The following is a 17,884-nucleotide window of genomic DNA, read 5'->3' on the forward strand; positions in this document are numbered from 1 at the left end:
GACTTTCTCTGCCTTTGATAATATTTTGGGGGGAGGTGGGTGGGTGGGAGGTGTGGTCTATCACAGTCACCCTACTCGACTGCGTGGTTGCTATAGTGTGGAAGGGGATTTTCGGGAGTCCATCACTTTTCTTACCATGTGCGCTGTTTCAAGGAGCACACTCTTCCGCACGAGTCCTGGAGCTACTTCGGCATCTAGGTAGTTTTTCCAGGTTCCTTTTCAGGGATCTTGGGATCGTGCCTTCCAAGTGTTCCTGTGATTATGGGTACAATTTCCACTGGCATATCCCATATCCTTATTTCTATTTTCAGGTTTTGATACTTATCCATTTTTTCTCTTTCTTTTTCATCTATTATTATTATTATTATTATTATTATTATTATTATTATTTCAGAAGATGAAACCGAATCACAATGAACAAATATCAAACTTCCAAAGAGCGTTGGTTTCAACCTCCCACCGCTAAAGCCCTTCCCCCCTCCCCCAACACTGCAGCAGTAACTGATCATGACGCAGAGCCAGTGATTTTTAATCGCCCTGAGGTAGAAGCGAACCCCCATCGACATCTGAGTGACATGACACGACATTAACCACCATACCAACGGACTAAGGTAAATATTCAAGCAGAAGGAGATAACGTAGAATAATGCGACATAAAATAACCGCATCTATCAATGAGGCAGAAACCAAGCAGACGAAAATCATTCTATCCATAAAGGATTCCAGCCAGTGACCCTAAGAAGAAGTCCAGGAAGAAGACGACGACCAAGAAGAAGAAGTCAGATCCTTCTTCTTTATAAATCGTACTAGACCCGTTTCATTTTCCACTCGGATGACACACTGAAAGGACACAGACTATTACCTTCCCGTCCAGGGGTGACGTGAGAATGGGGGGGAGATTGAAAAAGATGGGGAAAATGGGATACTATATCTTTGACAGGACACACGATTGACGAAAGGAAAACGTCGAATTTGTGGGGAGAGAGGGAGAGAGAGAGAGAGAAAGAGAGAGAGAGAGAGAGTGTTTGTGGGTTTTTCCCAGTTTCAGAGGCGGGACGCGAAGTAGTATTTACAGATTGACCTCTAAGGCGAATGAGAAGCAAACGAATTATATATATATATATATATATATATATATATATATATATATATATATATATATATATCATATATATATATCTTGGCTAACATAGAAATGTATACTAGTTAAGCTCGATTTCCCATGATTAAATATGTACACACACGTGTTGATTACATCTAGGACTCTAGAATATAAAAATGCAATGTACATAGTCTACGGAAAATAAATCCACATTTAGGTTTGGCTGACTACATGCCTCTCTCTCTCTCCTCTCTCTCTCTCTCTCTCATCTCTTCTCTCTCTCTCTCGTCACAAAAACAAATTTACCAAATTCTTCTTGTCAAATAATGCCATTCCACTACCAATTACAAAAAATACCCTGAAGATTACCCAACAACAGAAAAAAAGCTTTTCTAAAAAAGAAAGTTCTAAAAACTTCCTCTCTCTCTCTCTCTCTCTCTCTCTCTCTCTCTCTCTCTCTCTCTCTCTCTCTCTCTCTCTCTCTTTATATTCACATAAAATATTACAATTCTCTGTCATAATTCCAGCCACTACCAATTTAAAAAAAATACTCTCAAGATAACCTAACAGAAAAAAAACTTTTCAAAATAAAAAAAAAAAAAAAAAGTTCTAAAAACTCCCATACAAACTATAACCACAAAAGCTACTCTTAAATTATTCTTCATCCGAGTTTCCCTTAAAAACCCACCTAGAATATCAATAAAAAAATATCTACTCGTATATTTCTTTATGTTTAACCGAAAAAGAAAAGAAAAACTTACTTTTCCTGAGGCTCTTATGTTGTTTTTGTGAACGGCGAGGACTGGTGTGAAGGGTGAAGAGAAGGGGAAAGATGGGATGTGGGGTGTGGGGTGAAAAGTTGAGAGGTGTAGGGAGTTAAGCGAGTGGGATGAAGGGTGAGGGGTGAGGAGTGAGGGGTGATGAGTGAAGGGTGAGGTAAAAAGTGAGGATGTTGGGTGAAGGGTAAAGTGAGGGGTGAGAGGTGTGGAGTGAAGGGTGTGGGGGTGATGAGTGAGGAGTAAAGTTGTGTGGGGTGCTGAATGAGCGGTAAGGGTGTGGGGTGATGAGTTAGGGTTGTGGCGTTCGCAGACGACATCGTCCTCGCCGCTGAGTCCAGGAAGGGCCTGCAATTAGCCATTGAAGCGCTAATAAAGAATGGTGGAGAAGTTGGTTTGTCACCCGTGATAAGCAAGTGCGCCACAATGGGAATAATAGGCGACAGGGGACGTGGTACTCTGACAACAGGGAATTCAGTGTTAACAACATGAACCCAGCACTGAAGGCTGACTGTATGTATAAGTACCTGGGAATTGAAATCGGGACCCGCATCGACACCAACGGGAAGAAAGCCGCTCGGCCATCTTCAGAAAGCCCCCTTTAAGCTGCAGTAGAAATTTTGGGCCATCAAAAATGTAGCCATACCCCGACTGGTTCTGCACGGTGAGCTCCACCAATACCATCTAAAGGAACTTGATAAGGAGGTGCGAAAGTTTACAAGAAATGCTCTGCATCTGCCAGGAGACACGCCAACAGCTGCTTTCTACGCCGAGATTAAGGACGGAGGTTTGGGACTTTACAACTTTGCCCAGGGAACCCCAAACGAAATAAGGAAGTGTGTCACCTGCCTTACCGGGTCTCCCGACACCTTAGTAGCAGCAAGAGCTGAAGAAAATTTAAAACAGTTGCTGGATGGGATCCCATTAACAGGAAAGAGGAACTTTATAGAACAGTCGACAGTAAGGGACTGCAAGACACCCCTAGTGGGTCTAAGCCTAAATGGATCGATTCGGGAGCAAGGATTATGAAGGGAGGAAGCTTTATTAATGCTGTTAAAATGAGACTGGGAATCTTAACTACCCTGGCCCGTTCAGCCAGAGGAAGGGGTACAAGTGCCCGGTGTGATCTGGGGTGCCCCTTCCCAGGCACATTACACCATATACTCCAAGTCTGCCCAGCTGTTCAGCCATGGAGGATCAAGAGGCACGATAATATTAAAGAATATGTAAGGAAGAAACTCACCGAAAAGAGATACTACACAATTAATGAGCTGCATATCACCACACCAAAGGGAATCAGGAAACCAGATCTCCTGGTGTGGAACAACGAAAGATCTGTAATATTAGACGTTCAAGTGACGGCAGATGCTAATGTAAACAACATAGAACCGTTCCATCAAGATAAAGTCAACCAGCTATCAAGAGGTATGCAGAAATCCGTACTGGAAAACACCCGACGATCGAAGCAATCACCATCAACTGGCGAGGGATAATATCCCACCGAACCTCCCTAGTATGCCTAGGGTTGGGCCTTGGCACTAACGACCTGGAAATTCTACCCATAAAAACCCTGAATAACGGTGCATCATATACAGTAACTACATGGGCATGTTGGGGGGCGGGAACGTGACCTAGGACGCCAGGTGGGGTTGGCCTGGACGACGTTCCCGACTGGCTGTTTAGAATGAACATCCCAGCCATGTCGGTGGAGATACCCGGATTTGACATCGAGAGGTACCACCAGGATATAGTGTCATTGCTGCATCACTAGTCTTAAGACAGGCGAAAGAGGCCACAATAGAGTCGGAGAGAAAGGAAGACCAGGGAATGATTTATGGTCGACACTCAGTGGTCGATAAAAAAAAAAAAAAAAAAAATAAAAAAAAAAAAAAAAAAATTCTTGGATGAGCTCTATGCTCACGAGACGTTTGCTTGGCGGCCTCTGATTGGCTGGTTCTGGGAGGTATACGCAGCTCCCAGCCAATCAACGGCCGCCGAGCCAACGTCTCGTAGGCACAGGGCTCACCCAAGAATCTATATCTTAAGTGAACCAGCTATAGTAATCATACCAGATATCTACAAAAGTTCCTAATATTAGTCCTTTTTGAGAACGGTTATTTTTATTCTTTTTTAATCACAAGAGCTTCAAAACACTTTCATCTCTTCACATAGCTGACGTTTATTCGGAATTTTTCTTACAAAAAGAAATATGTCTTCTGGAGCTTAGAGCACAGTCTCTCTCTCTCTCTCTCTCTCTCTCTCTCTCTCTCTCTCTCTCTCTCTCTCCTCCCCCAAAAGACAAAGAATATATCCCTTCCCGCATAGCTGACATAGATATTAATGAAGCTGATATTGTGCAGGCTATTAATGAAATTAAAAATGGAGCTGCTGCAGGGCCGGATGGAGTGCCTGCTATTTTGTTAAAGAAAGTAGTTCATTCTATCGCAAAGCCACTTGCAATATTATTAAGACAAAGTGTAGATACAGGCAAGATTTATGATGAGCACAAATTAGCTATATTAACCCCTACTTTTTAAAAGTGGATCAAGACTAGAGGCAAGTAATTATAGGCCTGTGAGTCTAACATCACATATTATGAAAGTGTATGAAAGGGTAATGAAGAAAAATATTATGAAACATTTAATAAAAAATAATTTGTTTAATAAAGGACAACATGGTTTTGTACCCGGAAAAAGTACACAAACCCAACTGTTAGTCCACCGTGAGAACATATTCAAAAATATGAAAAGCGGAAATGAAACAGATGTGGTTTATTTAGACTTTGCAAAAGCTTTTGACAAAGTAGACCATAATATATTAGCGAAGAAAATTAGAAAACACAATATCGTGGATAAAGTAGGAAGATGGTTAAAAGAATTTTTACACAACAGAAAACAGATAGTTATTGCAAACGACGAGAAATCGGATGAAGTCAAGGTAATATCCGGTGTGCCGCAAGGTACGGTGTTAGCTGTAATACTGTTTGTTATTATGATTGAAGACATAGACAGTAATGTTAAGGATTCGGTAGTGAGTAGTTTCGCAGATGACACAAGAATAAGTAGAGAAATTACTTGTGATGAAGATAGGAACGCTCTACAAAGAGACCTTAACAAAGTATATGATTGGGCAGAGGTAAATAGGATGGTATTTAACTCTGATAAATTTGAATCAATAAATTATGGAGACAGAGAAAGAAAGCTATATGCATATAGGGGACCTAATAATGAAACAATCACAAATAAGGAAGCAGTTAAAGACCTTGGTGTGATGATGAATAGGAACATGTTATGCAATGATCAAATAGCAATTCTGTTGGCAAAATGTAAAGCAAAATGGGAATCTTGTTACGGCACTTCAAAACAAGAAAAGCTGAACACATGATTATGCTTTATAAAACATATGTTCATAGTCCACTTGAATATTGCAATATGATATGGTACCCACACTATCAAAAGGATATTGCACAAATAGAGAGTGTACAAAGGTCCTTTACAGCTAGAATAGAAGAAGTTAAAGACCTTGACTACTGGGAAAGACTGCAATCCTTAAAATTATATAGTCTAGAAAGGAGAAGAGAACGCTACATGATAATTCAGGCATGGAAACAGATAGAAGGAATAGCAGAAAATATCATGGAACTAAAAATATCAGAAAGAGCAAGCAGAGGTAGATTAATAGTGCCCAAAACTATACCAGGAAAAATAAGGAAAGCACACAGGACATTAATCCACTACGCACCAGCATCGATAATGCAGCGTCTATTCAATGCGTTGCCAGCTCATCTGAGGAATATATCAGGAGTGAACGTAGATGTGTTTAAGAATAAGCTCGACAAATATCTAAACTGCATCCCAGACCATCCAAGATTGGAAGATGCAAAATATACCGGAAGATGTACTAGCAACTCTCTGGTAGACATTAGAGGTGCCTCACGCTGAGGGACTGGGGCAACCCGAACAAGATGTAAGGTCTGTAAGGTAAGGTAAGGTCTAAGGCATCCCCCCCCCCCCCTCCCCCCAACCGAGATCATCAAAGGCCATCAAGGTAAAATCGCATTTTCTCTCGAAACATTTTTACCCTCTCACAATATAGCTTCCGGTCGGCGTCTAACTTGGCTACATTATCGACTGTTCTTAAGCGTACAGGAAGGAATTTCAGTGACGTACACATCTGTACACATCTGTACACATACACGCGTGCACACGGGAGAAGTACGTATATGCTTAAATGTTTAGTTTCAGCTTCGACCTCGATGGAGTCCCTTAGGAAAATATGTAAATTAGTATTATATATATACATATATATATATATATATATATATATATATATATATATATATATATATATATATATATATATATATACACGCATTAAGTTATAAATGTCCTTTAATATCCACTGGTTCTACCTCAGATTTAATATATTTTCATATATGTTAACTGAAGGGGGAATTTTTAGTTGATGATAATTTCGTCTGCTCCCGGGCGCGAACCCAGGAACCGACGAAATTATTATCAACTAAAAATTCCCCCTTCAGTTAACATACATGAAAATATATTAATTCTGAGGTATAGTCAATTAGATATTAAAGGACATTTGTAGCTTAATGCGTATATAATGAATCACGGTGATGTGATCAGACATTATATATATATATATATATATATATATATATATATATATATATATATATATATATATATATACATATATATATATATATATATATATATATATATATATATATATATATATATATATATATATATATATATATGTTTGTGTGTGTATGTGTGTATACATACGTGTTATAAAAATACATATATATGCATAAGCTCAAGGAAAAAGTGCGGACGGACAGACAAATAGCCACCTCATTAGTTTTCTTAAAAAAAATATATAAAAAAATTGCAAAGCCCATATATGTCTCGGTTTGAGGAAGTCATTAGGAGGCCATAGAATCTTCTTAAGACATCCCCCAGATATCCTACGGGATCCTACCCGATCAGTGAGAAGGACAACGATATCCCTCCAGGGTTCCTTTTGTGAGCTAAATCTCAAGAGAGAGAATCCCCTGGTCTCTTGAGCGCTCAATTCACGTAAGCTCTCTCTCTCTCTCTCTCTCTCTCTCTCTCTCTCTCTCTCTCAACTTTGTTCGAGGCAGGATACATTCTCGGCCCAAACTTATCCCAGACTTAGATTTTTTTTTTCCAGAAGAAAGGAAGTTGTATCGTATATACTTCCTCCTCCTCCTCCTCCTCCTCCTCCTCCTCCTCCTCCTCTCAACTTTACAATAGTCTGCACAGATCACTCATCTCTCTCCTATATAAAATCGGTACAGATCTCTCTCTCTCTCTCTCTCTCTCTCTCTCTCTCTCTCTCTCTCTCTCTCTCTCTGTCTGTCTTTGCTTCCTACAAAAGAGAGCTATAGTAGTCGAGTATTGCATCTGTCTGTCTGTCTGACAGAGAAAAAACTACGTGTCCGAAGCAGCTGGTCTGGAAGGCAGATGGCAGCTCCTCATAAAAACTGTTTTGTAAATCCAGAAGAATGTTGTTTCCCGTTTCGTGTAAATCCCGAAGTTCTGGCGAAAGTTAAAACTATCATTATTATTATGATTGTTTTAATTATTACTCAGAAGATGAAGAACCCTATTCATATGGAACAAGCCCACTAAAGGGGCCACTGACTTAAATTTCAAACTTCCAAAGAATACTAAGCTGTTCGTTAGGAAGAGGTAAGACGAGGCGAAGGGAAATACATAAAGAAGAGATCGAACTTATTAAAAAAGGCAAAAATAAAAAAGAATTAATAAACAGTGAAAAACGAATCATATGGAACAAGAACACCAAATGGACCACTGACTTGAAATTCAGGCTCCAAAGAATATTATGGAGTTCATTAAGAAGAAATAAGAGCAAGTAAAGGGAAATACAGAAAGAAGAGACCCCACATATTAAAAAAGGAAAAAATACAAAAAAATTAACCAAATAGGGAAAAACGAATCAAAATGCAATTAGATTAGTATTAGGGTATTAGGGTAATAATGCATTGCATTTTCGCCCGAACTGCCGAAGAAGTTCCAATAGCAGTCAAAGCCTTTACTGTCAGAAATAAACGAGAGAAAACAGCTACCTAAAAATGGAATTGCTATTTGTCTAAGAGGCGTTAAAACTTTTCCAGGTTTTCATTCCTTTCAGAACAGAGATGCTCTCGAGATGTATTCAAGCTTTCACACTGATTGCAAACACAGCAGAAGAGTTTTAGTTACATGCACATAGCGCATGAATACTGGAAGAAATGTGTGGACTGTGATATATATTTATACGTTTACTGTGAGTTTGTGTACGCATGCTTGCATATATATACACAAGTATATGTCTCAAGTATAAAAGGCCCGTTAAAGCACTCTGGATTTAAGGCTAAGGACTGTATCTCGGTGGACGTACTTCACTGCTTAATAAGGGTGGAAGTTAGTCCACCGAAATATTAGTCCTTAGCTTAAATCCAGCGTTTTGATGGGCCTTTTATACTTCAGGCGTATCCTGTTTTTAAAAAATTTATTTGCATAATGTATATGTTTATAGATATCGCCTCCAGGAAAAAGCTACGAACTGTGTATACATATTTTCCCTCTGAAAGTGAATCAAGAACCGACTATGTTCTGACTCGACTTCACATAGGCTCTTAGATATGAGTTAAACTTGACCTGATGACCCTCTTTCCCGTAAGTGCTGACAGGCCGAAATCAGTTCTTTCTTTGATGCAGAAAACTACTTGATGATAAGGAGAGGGATTTATTACCCTTTTCCGATGTCCAGAACGAGATAAGAAGAAAGTTAAGAAATACAATCTTTGAGGAAGGAAATGAGGAAGACTTTCTCTGCCTTTGATAATATTTTGGGGGGAGAGGGGAGGTCTGTCACAGTCACCCTACTCGACTGCGTGGTTGCTATAGTGTGGAAGGGGATTTTCGGGAGTCCATCACTTTTCTTACCATGTGCGCTGTTTCAAGGAGCACACTCTTCCGCACGAATCCTGGAGCTACTTCGGCATCTAGGTAGTTTTTCCAGGTTCCTTTTCAAGGATCTTGGGATCGTGCCTTCCAAGTGTTCCTGTGATTATGGGTACAATTTCCACTGGCATATCCCATATCCTTATTTCTATTTTCAGGTTTTGATACTTATCCATTTTTTCTCTTTCTTTTTCATCTATTATTATTATTATTATTATTATTATTATTATTATTATTATTATTATTATTATTATTATTATTATTATTTCAGATGAAACCGAATCACAATGAACAAATATCGAACTTCCAAAGAGCGTTGGTTTCAACCTCCCACCGCTAAAGACCACCCAACACTGCAGCGGTAACTGATCATGACGCAGAGCCAGTGATTTTTAATCGCTCTGAGGTAGACGCGAACCCCCACCGACATCTGAGTGGCATGACACGACATTAACCACCATACCAACGGACTAAGGTAAACATTCAAGAATGAGGGGTGTGAGGTGATGAGTGAGGGATGGGGTAAAAAGGGAGTGTGTGAGATTGAAGATTGAAGTTAGTGGTGTGAATGAAGGGTGTGGGGTGAAAAGTGAGGTTGTGGGGTGAAGGATGAAATGAGGGTTGATGGATGAGGGTGAGGGGTAAGGGTGTGGGGTGGGTGAGTGAAGTGAGGGGTGTGGAGTGTAGGGTGAAAAGTGTGGAAAAATGCAGTCTTGGTATACACACACCACACTTGGGTTAACGAGGACGTCAATGCACAAGAAATAAAACAAAAAATGTACGAATAACTAGTGAATTACACTCGTATCAGAGAGAGAGAGAGAGAGAGAGAGAGAGAGAGACAGACTTACCGGACACAGAAGTGAGCCACAGCGTATGTGGTTTCAAGAGTAGCGCAGTAGCACAAGTCCAGTACAGCAGCGCTTTCTTCCAAGTGTCGATCCACAAGACGCCAGACCAACACCACAAGATGCTGCTGCTCTCGTTCCTGGAAATATATATACAAATGAATATACGTTAAAATAATGAAACCAACTCATTTTTATTCATTCTACTTGTTTGTTTGTTTGTATGGTGTTTTTACGTTGCATGGAACCAGTAAGGTTATTCAGCAACGGGACCAACGGTCTTTACGTGACTTCCGAACCACGTCGAGAGTCGTGAACTTTTATCACCAGAAATACACATCTCTAACCCCTCAGTGGAATGCCCGAGAATCGAACTCGCGGCCACCGAGGTGACAGGCAAAGACCATACCAACCACGTCACTGAGGCGCTCTTTTTTAGTTAATAGGCAACAATAACCTTTACTATTCGCTACTATTTTTGGTATCACCATCGTTCAAAAAAAAAAAAAAAATAAATAAATAAACAAACCATAAATCAGAATAAGTGAAAAAAAATATGCTTTAATTTCTTCGTCGAAATCGAGTTTTCTGTACAGCGTATAATCAAGGCCAATGGAAATAGATCCATCTTTCGGTGATCTCGGTATAATGCTGTGTGAGCCGCGGCCATTAAAACTTTAACCCCGACTCAGTGGTGGCCTGCCTTATATCGTTGCCAGAAGCAAGATTATGGGTAACTATATCCTTAAATGAAAGAAGGCTTGATCCGACCTCCAGCTTCATTGGGACAAGATTTTCCCCTCGTGTTTAAGTTGTAAACATTATATTCCTAACTTTTAACATAAATTAAAACGTACTAAAATCTACGATCAAATAGAGCCTTGTTTCACCAACGAAAATTAAAATTAATATGCTATATTCTATTAGAAATAATTGCTCTGTGCTGTTTAAGATGCATAATATCTATTTTTTACATTTTCGCTCTAATAAATAAATCATAAATATCCTATCCTAAAATTCCTACATCTTTGAATCAACGAGAAACACCTTTTTCAGACCTTCATTGGCTCTTTCATAGACCTTTTCTACCTCCCCAACAACAATAACAATAAATTACTTTGTAGGTTTACTCCCCGAGAGAGTGAAAACTGCTGGGTCTAGAGGGCTGCAATTTGGTATGTTTGACGATAGGAGGGTGGATGATCAACATGTCGATTTGCAGCCCTCTAGCCTCAGCAGTTTGTAAGATCTGAGGGCTGACAGAAAAAGTGCGGACGGAGAGACAACAGTCATCTGGTTTTCTTTCACAGAAAACTAAAAACAACACAATAAATTCATTCTTATTCCACACGAGCAATGTTTTCCAATAAATAAGGAATTCATAAAACATGCAAAATTAAGGGTGCTAATGACCACATATTTCACCTCTGTTTATTCATGGCTAATGACAACATCTGTCATTAACGGACCAACTACTAAATCACAGAAAAAAAGGTTGCTGGTCGGCGAGTAGAATATATTAGTAAAAACAAACAAAGGCCTCTGGAATTTAGTGCTGTTTTTCTATGTTTTGATTTTGCGATTTGAATTATTGGGTGAAATTCACAGAAAGACTAATGTAATTATACTGTTTAAGTATACACACACAAATATATATACATGTGTAATATGAATCACGAAGCTATGGAACGTGACGAAATATATAAATAAAAGACAATTGCCATGAAGGAAAATAAGTGAAACAACGAAGTGGTTCCTAGGCCTTTTGACACACGGGTACTTAGCAACCACTCCAATTGTTTCACTTTTTTCCATCGTGGCATTTGCCTTTATATATAATATATATATAAATATATATATATATATATATATATATATATATAAATATATAAAAAAAACTGCTAACAGACATCAACCTAATTGCCAATTAGCTTAGAAATAACACGAAAGCTACAAATAAGTGTAAAAATGTTTCATGATTTTATCAAAGTGCACGTAATATGAAATTAATTGGTTACATTTCATGTACAGTACATGAAATACGTTCCCTACAAAACTTCAAGTGCATGAACTGCATTAACCCGGAATTCCCATACACAGGTTATTCCAGCCTCGCCAGAGGGAAGGGAATATAAAGTTCAGGCCAAATTGAGAGTTAGGAAGGTCTGAAATGTGTAACAAGAAGACCTTTAGCAATTGCACTTTGAAATAATTACCAAGAGAGGGTGGACAGCAAGATGGAAGAAAAATATAAATGGAGGTACAGTAAAAGGAACGAAAGGGGTTGTGGTTAGGGGGCCTGGAAAAAAGGACGCTGCAAAGAACCATTAGTAATGCACTGACGGTACTACTGTGTTTAACCAGAACACTAGTATAGTGGATTCAGATGGGAGAATTCGTTTCCCCAAAATCCACTAATTTTTTTTCCTCTCCTTCAATTTCACTGCATCTGGGTCTTTCATGAATAGGCAAAAACTTTTTTTTTTTACAAAAGATTCTCTGCTCTCTCTCTCTCTCTCTCTCTCTCTCTCTCTCTCTCTCTCTCTCTCGCAACACTTGCGAATTTGAATATAAGGCCAGTGGGGAACGCGAAAGAAAAGGCATAAAGGGAGAAAGCCTGACGCAGGCTTTGCCGAGGGCGACAGAGAGAACTTGATTTGTTCAATTTTCGGAATAAGATTTTGAACTCTTGAGCTTTTTGGAGTTTGGCGAATGCTTATAGAATTCGGAAAATGATTATTTCTGCTTTAATCGTCGTCTGCAGATTTCGCTACTCAAAACTGTCCACGTTTCTGCTGCTAATTCTGTGGAATTTCATTATTGTTCGAGACTTTCAGATGTTTTTATTAGTTTTCTGTAAAAGAAAACTATTGAGATTGCTATTTGTCTGTCCGCCTTTAGATCTATAAACCTACCGAGGCTACAGGGTTGAAAATGTAGATTATATATATATATATATATATATAGATATATATATATATATAATATATATACATATATATATGAAATATATACATATATATAGTATATATTTATATATGTATATATATATATATATATATATATATATATTTAAATATGTATATTAAACATATATTTATATATATATATATATATATATATATATATATATATATACACACTATATATATATATATATATATATATATATATATATATATATATATATATATATATATATATATATATATATATATATATATATATATATATATATATATATTAGTATGCATACACCCAAAAGCATACTGATCTGTATCAACTTCATCCAACATACTCTCAATTTCTCCATGTTTCCATAACCTTCCCTCTGTTAAGAGGCAAAGTTCCTCATTGGACGAGGGGGCTACGTGCTCGCCTACCAATTTGGTAGTCCGAGTTCGCTTCCCAACCCTGCCAATGCGGAACTAAGAGAATTTATTTATTTATTGGTTCCTAACCACGTAAAAATATCTAATCTTTCGGGCCAGCCCTGGGAGAGCTGTTAATTAGCTCAGTGGTCTGGTTAAACTAAGATATACTTAACTTTTAAGAGACAAACCTACAGTACTTAATTAAGGACTACTAAAGTCACACCCTTCATTCCTATGGCCTTCTAACTGAGGCATTAAATCAGAATGCACAAAAGAAATAACCTGGATGCTGAGGCGCCAGTTCATGGAACACTGTCAATCAACGGCTTAAACAAGCAGGCCATAATACAACACTAGGTAAAACAGGAGAATGTTACTACAATGGGCGTAATGTCCATCCATCTGTCTGTCATTCACGGCCAAACGGTTGGCCCGATGGGCATGAAACCTGGCATGGTTGTAGTGGGGACCTCTAAGATGGTTTATAATGGGGTTTCATCCTACCTCCCCTCCCCCAAGGGAGTGGGGGTGAGAAGGGATTCCCTGAAATGGAGCTGGTTCTGCCCGTGAAACGAGGCTGATTATGCCCATAGACTTAGTTACGAATTTCCATAAATAACTTCTGTATACATAAGTTTAATAGTAATAATAAGAATAATAATAATAAATGTTTACATCTGTGGTCACAATCACCATAACTAATGATTTCATTTCCATCATCATGATCATTGCGTACTGCGTCAGTTCTACCCTGTCCCTTATTAATATCTATTATCATCATTCTGAATACTCATAAACCAACACAAACAAGCCATTCCGTCCAACGACCATTAGCATTATTGCGTTATCTTACCTGGAAATAATTAGACCGGAGTATAATTGCCTCTCCCGGGTCATCAATTACAGGTAATGGCAGCCCGGTCGCATTTTTTAACCGGGATGAATTACGTGCGTGTGATTCAACTTATTTTATCTACGGTCATATCTGAGGAAATGAGTTGTCGCGACGGTTTTTATAACCTTAATCATGGAGACAAAATTTTCAGCTCTGTTTTGTTTGTTTGTCTGTTGGCAGGATTGTACAGCAACTATTGAATGAACTGCTTATACTTTTTAGTTTTCTAATAAGAAAACAATTGTGCCGGCTGTGTCTGTCCGTCCGCACTTTTTCTGTCCGCCCTCAGATCTTAAAAACTACTGAGGCTACAGGCCTGCAAACTGGCATGTTGATCATCCACCCTCCTATCACCAAACATACCAAATTGCAGCCCTCTAGCCTCAGTGGTTTTTATTTGATTTAAGGTTAAAGTTAGCCATGATCGTGCCTCTGGCAACGATAAAGGTTAGGCCACCACTGAAAGGTAACCTATTTTCTGTGTCCTTGATTATACGATGTACAGAAAACTCAACTTCGCATTTTCTATTTGTTAAACATTAACTATGCTACATAGTTAATCTAAGATATTTTGACAGCTCTGTTTATTGGTTATGACGGCTATTGCCTCTGATGGAAATTTTTAGAGAACACATGCTTCTTAGTGTTTATATATATATATATATATATATACATATATATATATATATATATATATATATATATATATATATATATATAGATATATATATATTATATATATTATTATATATATATAAAAATATATATATATATATAATATTATGTAAATATATAGTAATATAATCTATTAATTATATATATATATATATATATGTATATATCATATTATATATATTATTATAAAATATTATATATATCTATAATACCTATATATATATATATAATATACACACTTACCAAATCAAGAGATTGCACCCAATACATTACATACATGCATACATACATACCCACACATATACATACATACATATATATATATATATATATATATATATATATATATATATATATATAATGTGTGTGCGTGTGCGCGCGCGTGTATGTGCAACCTCCCGACATGACAAACGTACACTCAGTAATAGCAAAAGTGCAGGAGGGAAAATGAAAAACAAAATAAAAACTTAATTCATTACAATATGCTCTGTTCTTATGCAAATGCGAACCACCTTTATCTTAACAATATGAAGCTGCAGGACTTTATTTCGTCTCCATTGTTGTTAAAGAGCTGCGGATGTATGTATGTGTGTATGTATGTCTGAGGTATGTATGCATGTATGCGTGGTACCATGAATGCGCATATTTACCGACCATAAACCCACAGTGTCTTTTTTGGCAACAAAAATGGGGAGAGAAAATGATTCAAACACTCCATTTAACGAGTTATGACTGGCCTCTCTGTACCATTATTAAAGACAGCTCAATTCGCCGGGTGTTGGCATTATTATTATTATTATTTTTTTTTTTTTTGCTCTATCACAGTCCTCTAATTCGACTGGGTGGTATTTATAGTGTGGGGTTCCGGGTTGCATCCTGCCTCCTTAGGAGTCCATCACTTTTCTTACTATGTGTGCCGTTTCTAGGATCACACTCTTCTGCATGAGTCCTGGAGCTACTTCAGCCTCTAGTTTTTCTAGATTCCTTTTCAGGGATCTTGGGATCGTGCCTAGTGCTCCTATGATTATGTGTACGATTTCCACTGGCATATCCCATATCCTTCTTATTTCTATTTTCAGGCCTTGATACTTATCCATTTTTTCCCTCTCTTTCTCTTCAACTCTGGTGTCCCATGGGATTGAGACATCAATGAGTGATACTTTCTTCTTGATTTTGCCAATCAACGTCACGTCTTGTCTGTTTGCACGTATCACCCTATCCGTTCTGATACCATAGTCCCAGAGGATCTTTGCCTGATCGTTTTCTATCACTCCCTCAGGTTGGTGCTCGTACCACTTATTACTGCAAGGTAGCTGATGTTTCTTATTATTATTATTATTATTATTATTATTATTATTATTATTATTATTATTATTATTATTATTATTATTATTATTATTATTTAAGAAGATGAAACCCATCCATATGGAACAAGCACACCAAAGTGGCCATTGACTTGAAATTGAAGCTTCCAAGGAATATTAGGTGTTCATTAGTAAGAAGTAAGATGAGGTAAGAGGAAATACTGAAAGAGATGTTGCTTATCAAAAAAGAAAAATACATTAACTTAATATATAGATAAAATGTATTAAAATGCAAGTTTAATAGTAAATAATAAACAGTAATAGCTGTGTAGTATTTTTCATGAATTAAGTACAAATGCAAGGACAAATTAATTACATATGCTTTAAGCTGAGAGAGAATCCAAGCCCTTTTTCAGTACAAACACAGATAAAAAAAACACACATACACCAACAAAGCCGTTAATTACTGCAAATGCAATTTTGAATGTCCCCTACACCGCTCACGCCCCCCCCCCCCCCCCCCCACCCCCACTCCAAGCTAGATCAGTTGAAAAACATGGCTAAATAACAGGTGATTAAGTTGAATGTCATCACACTGGGAGTTCACGCAGGAAATTCCAGTTTTCTGTACAACCTAAAATGCTGTATACAACCATCAGCAACGACTGGTAGCGTTTCAGTTGCTTCCCTGAGACGGCAGAGTGAGGGCGCGTCCCACGCCTCCGGAAAGCGCTGCCAGATGCACGATCTAACTAACTTCAACCTTACATAAAATAAAAACTAATGAGGCTAGAGGGTTGCAATTTGGTATGTTTGATGATTGGAGATTGTATGATCAACATATCAATTTGCAGCCCTCTGGCCTCACTAGCTTTTTAAGATCTGGGGGCGCACAGAGAAAAAGCCATCTCAAATCGTTCTCTTTTACTGAAAACTAACTAGTTCAAAGTTATGGCACAGAAACGAAGGAAACCCAGATTTATCCCACTCTTTGAAATTCATTAGGACTGCTCTGTCTGGGGTGTTTAATTGCCAAACAATTCTAATTGCTTCAGGGCGAGTTCAACAAATAACGCCCAGGGAAGGATTAGTAGGAGAATTCAATGACACCGTGTTGGCAGAGACGTGATAAAACATTAAGAAAAACAGAGAAGGAATTTTAAAGGATAACTATAGTAAATTTACATCAACCGTGCATTTGGTGTCAAGGCCCGTCCCTTACGACGCCCCTGATTGGCTGTTGATAAGCCAATCACAGGGCTGGAAACTCTCCTCAGTCTCTCTCGAGAGTTCACATGGGTAGGATACGTCTTCCAAAAGTATCCCTCAGGAGAGGTGGAACATACATCCTGCCCATGTGAACTCTCGAGAGAGACAGAGTTTCCAGCCCTGCGATTAGCTTATCAACAGCCAATCAAATGCACGGTTGATGTGAATCTATTATAGTAAAAAGGGCGCCGAAGTACAGCGTATAATCAAGTCCACTGAAAATAGATCAATCTTTCGGTGGGTTGTGTTATGGCGTTGCCAAGAGCACGATCCTGGCTGACTTTAACTTTAAATAAAATAAAAATTACTGAGGGTTGAGGGCTGCAATTTAGTATGTTTGATGATTGGAAGGTGGATGATTAACGTACCAATTAGCAGCTCTCTAGCCTCAGTAGTTTTGCAGATCTGAGGGCGGACAGAAAAAGTGTAGACAGACAGTCAAATAGCCATCTTCATAGTCTTCTTTTACAGAACACTAAAAAACTTGCATTTGTATAATTGTCTTTCATAAGCATCAACTCTCACTTATACATGAGAGAAGAAAATTTTGAAAAGGAATGCACCATAAAATTAATACGATCTTATCCACCAAAGTAGAGCTTCAAGTATAAAAAGGGACTCTCTC

The sequence above is a fragment of the Macrobrachium nipponense genome, chromosome 36 (genome assembly GCF_015104395.2).
Source record: "Macrobrachium nipponense isolate FS-2020 chromosome 36, ASM1510439v2, whole genome shotgun sequence".
Taxonomy (NCBI): domain Eukaryota; kingdom Metazoa; phylum Arthropoda; class Malacostraca; order Decapoda; family Palaemonidae; genus Macrobrachium; species Macrobrachium nipponense.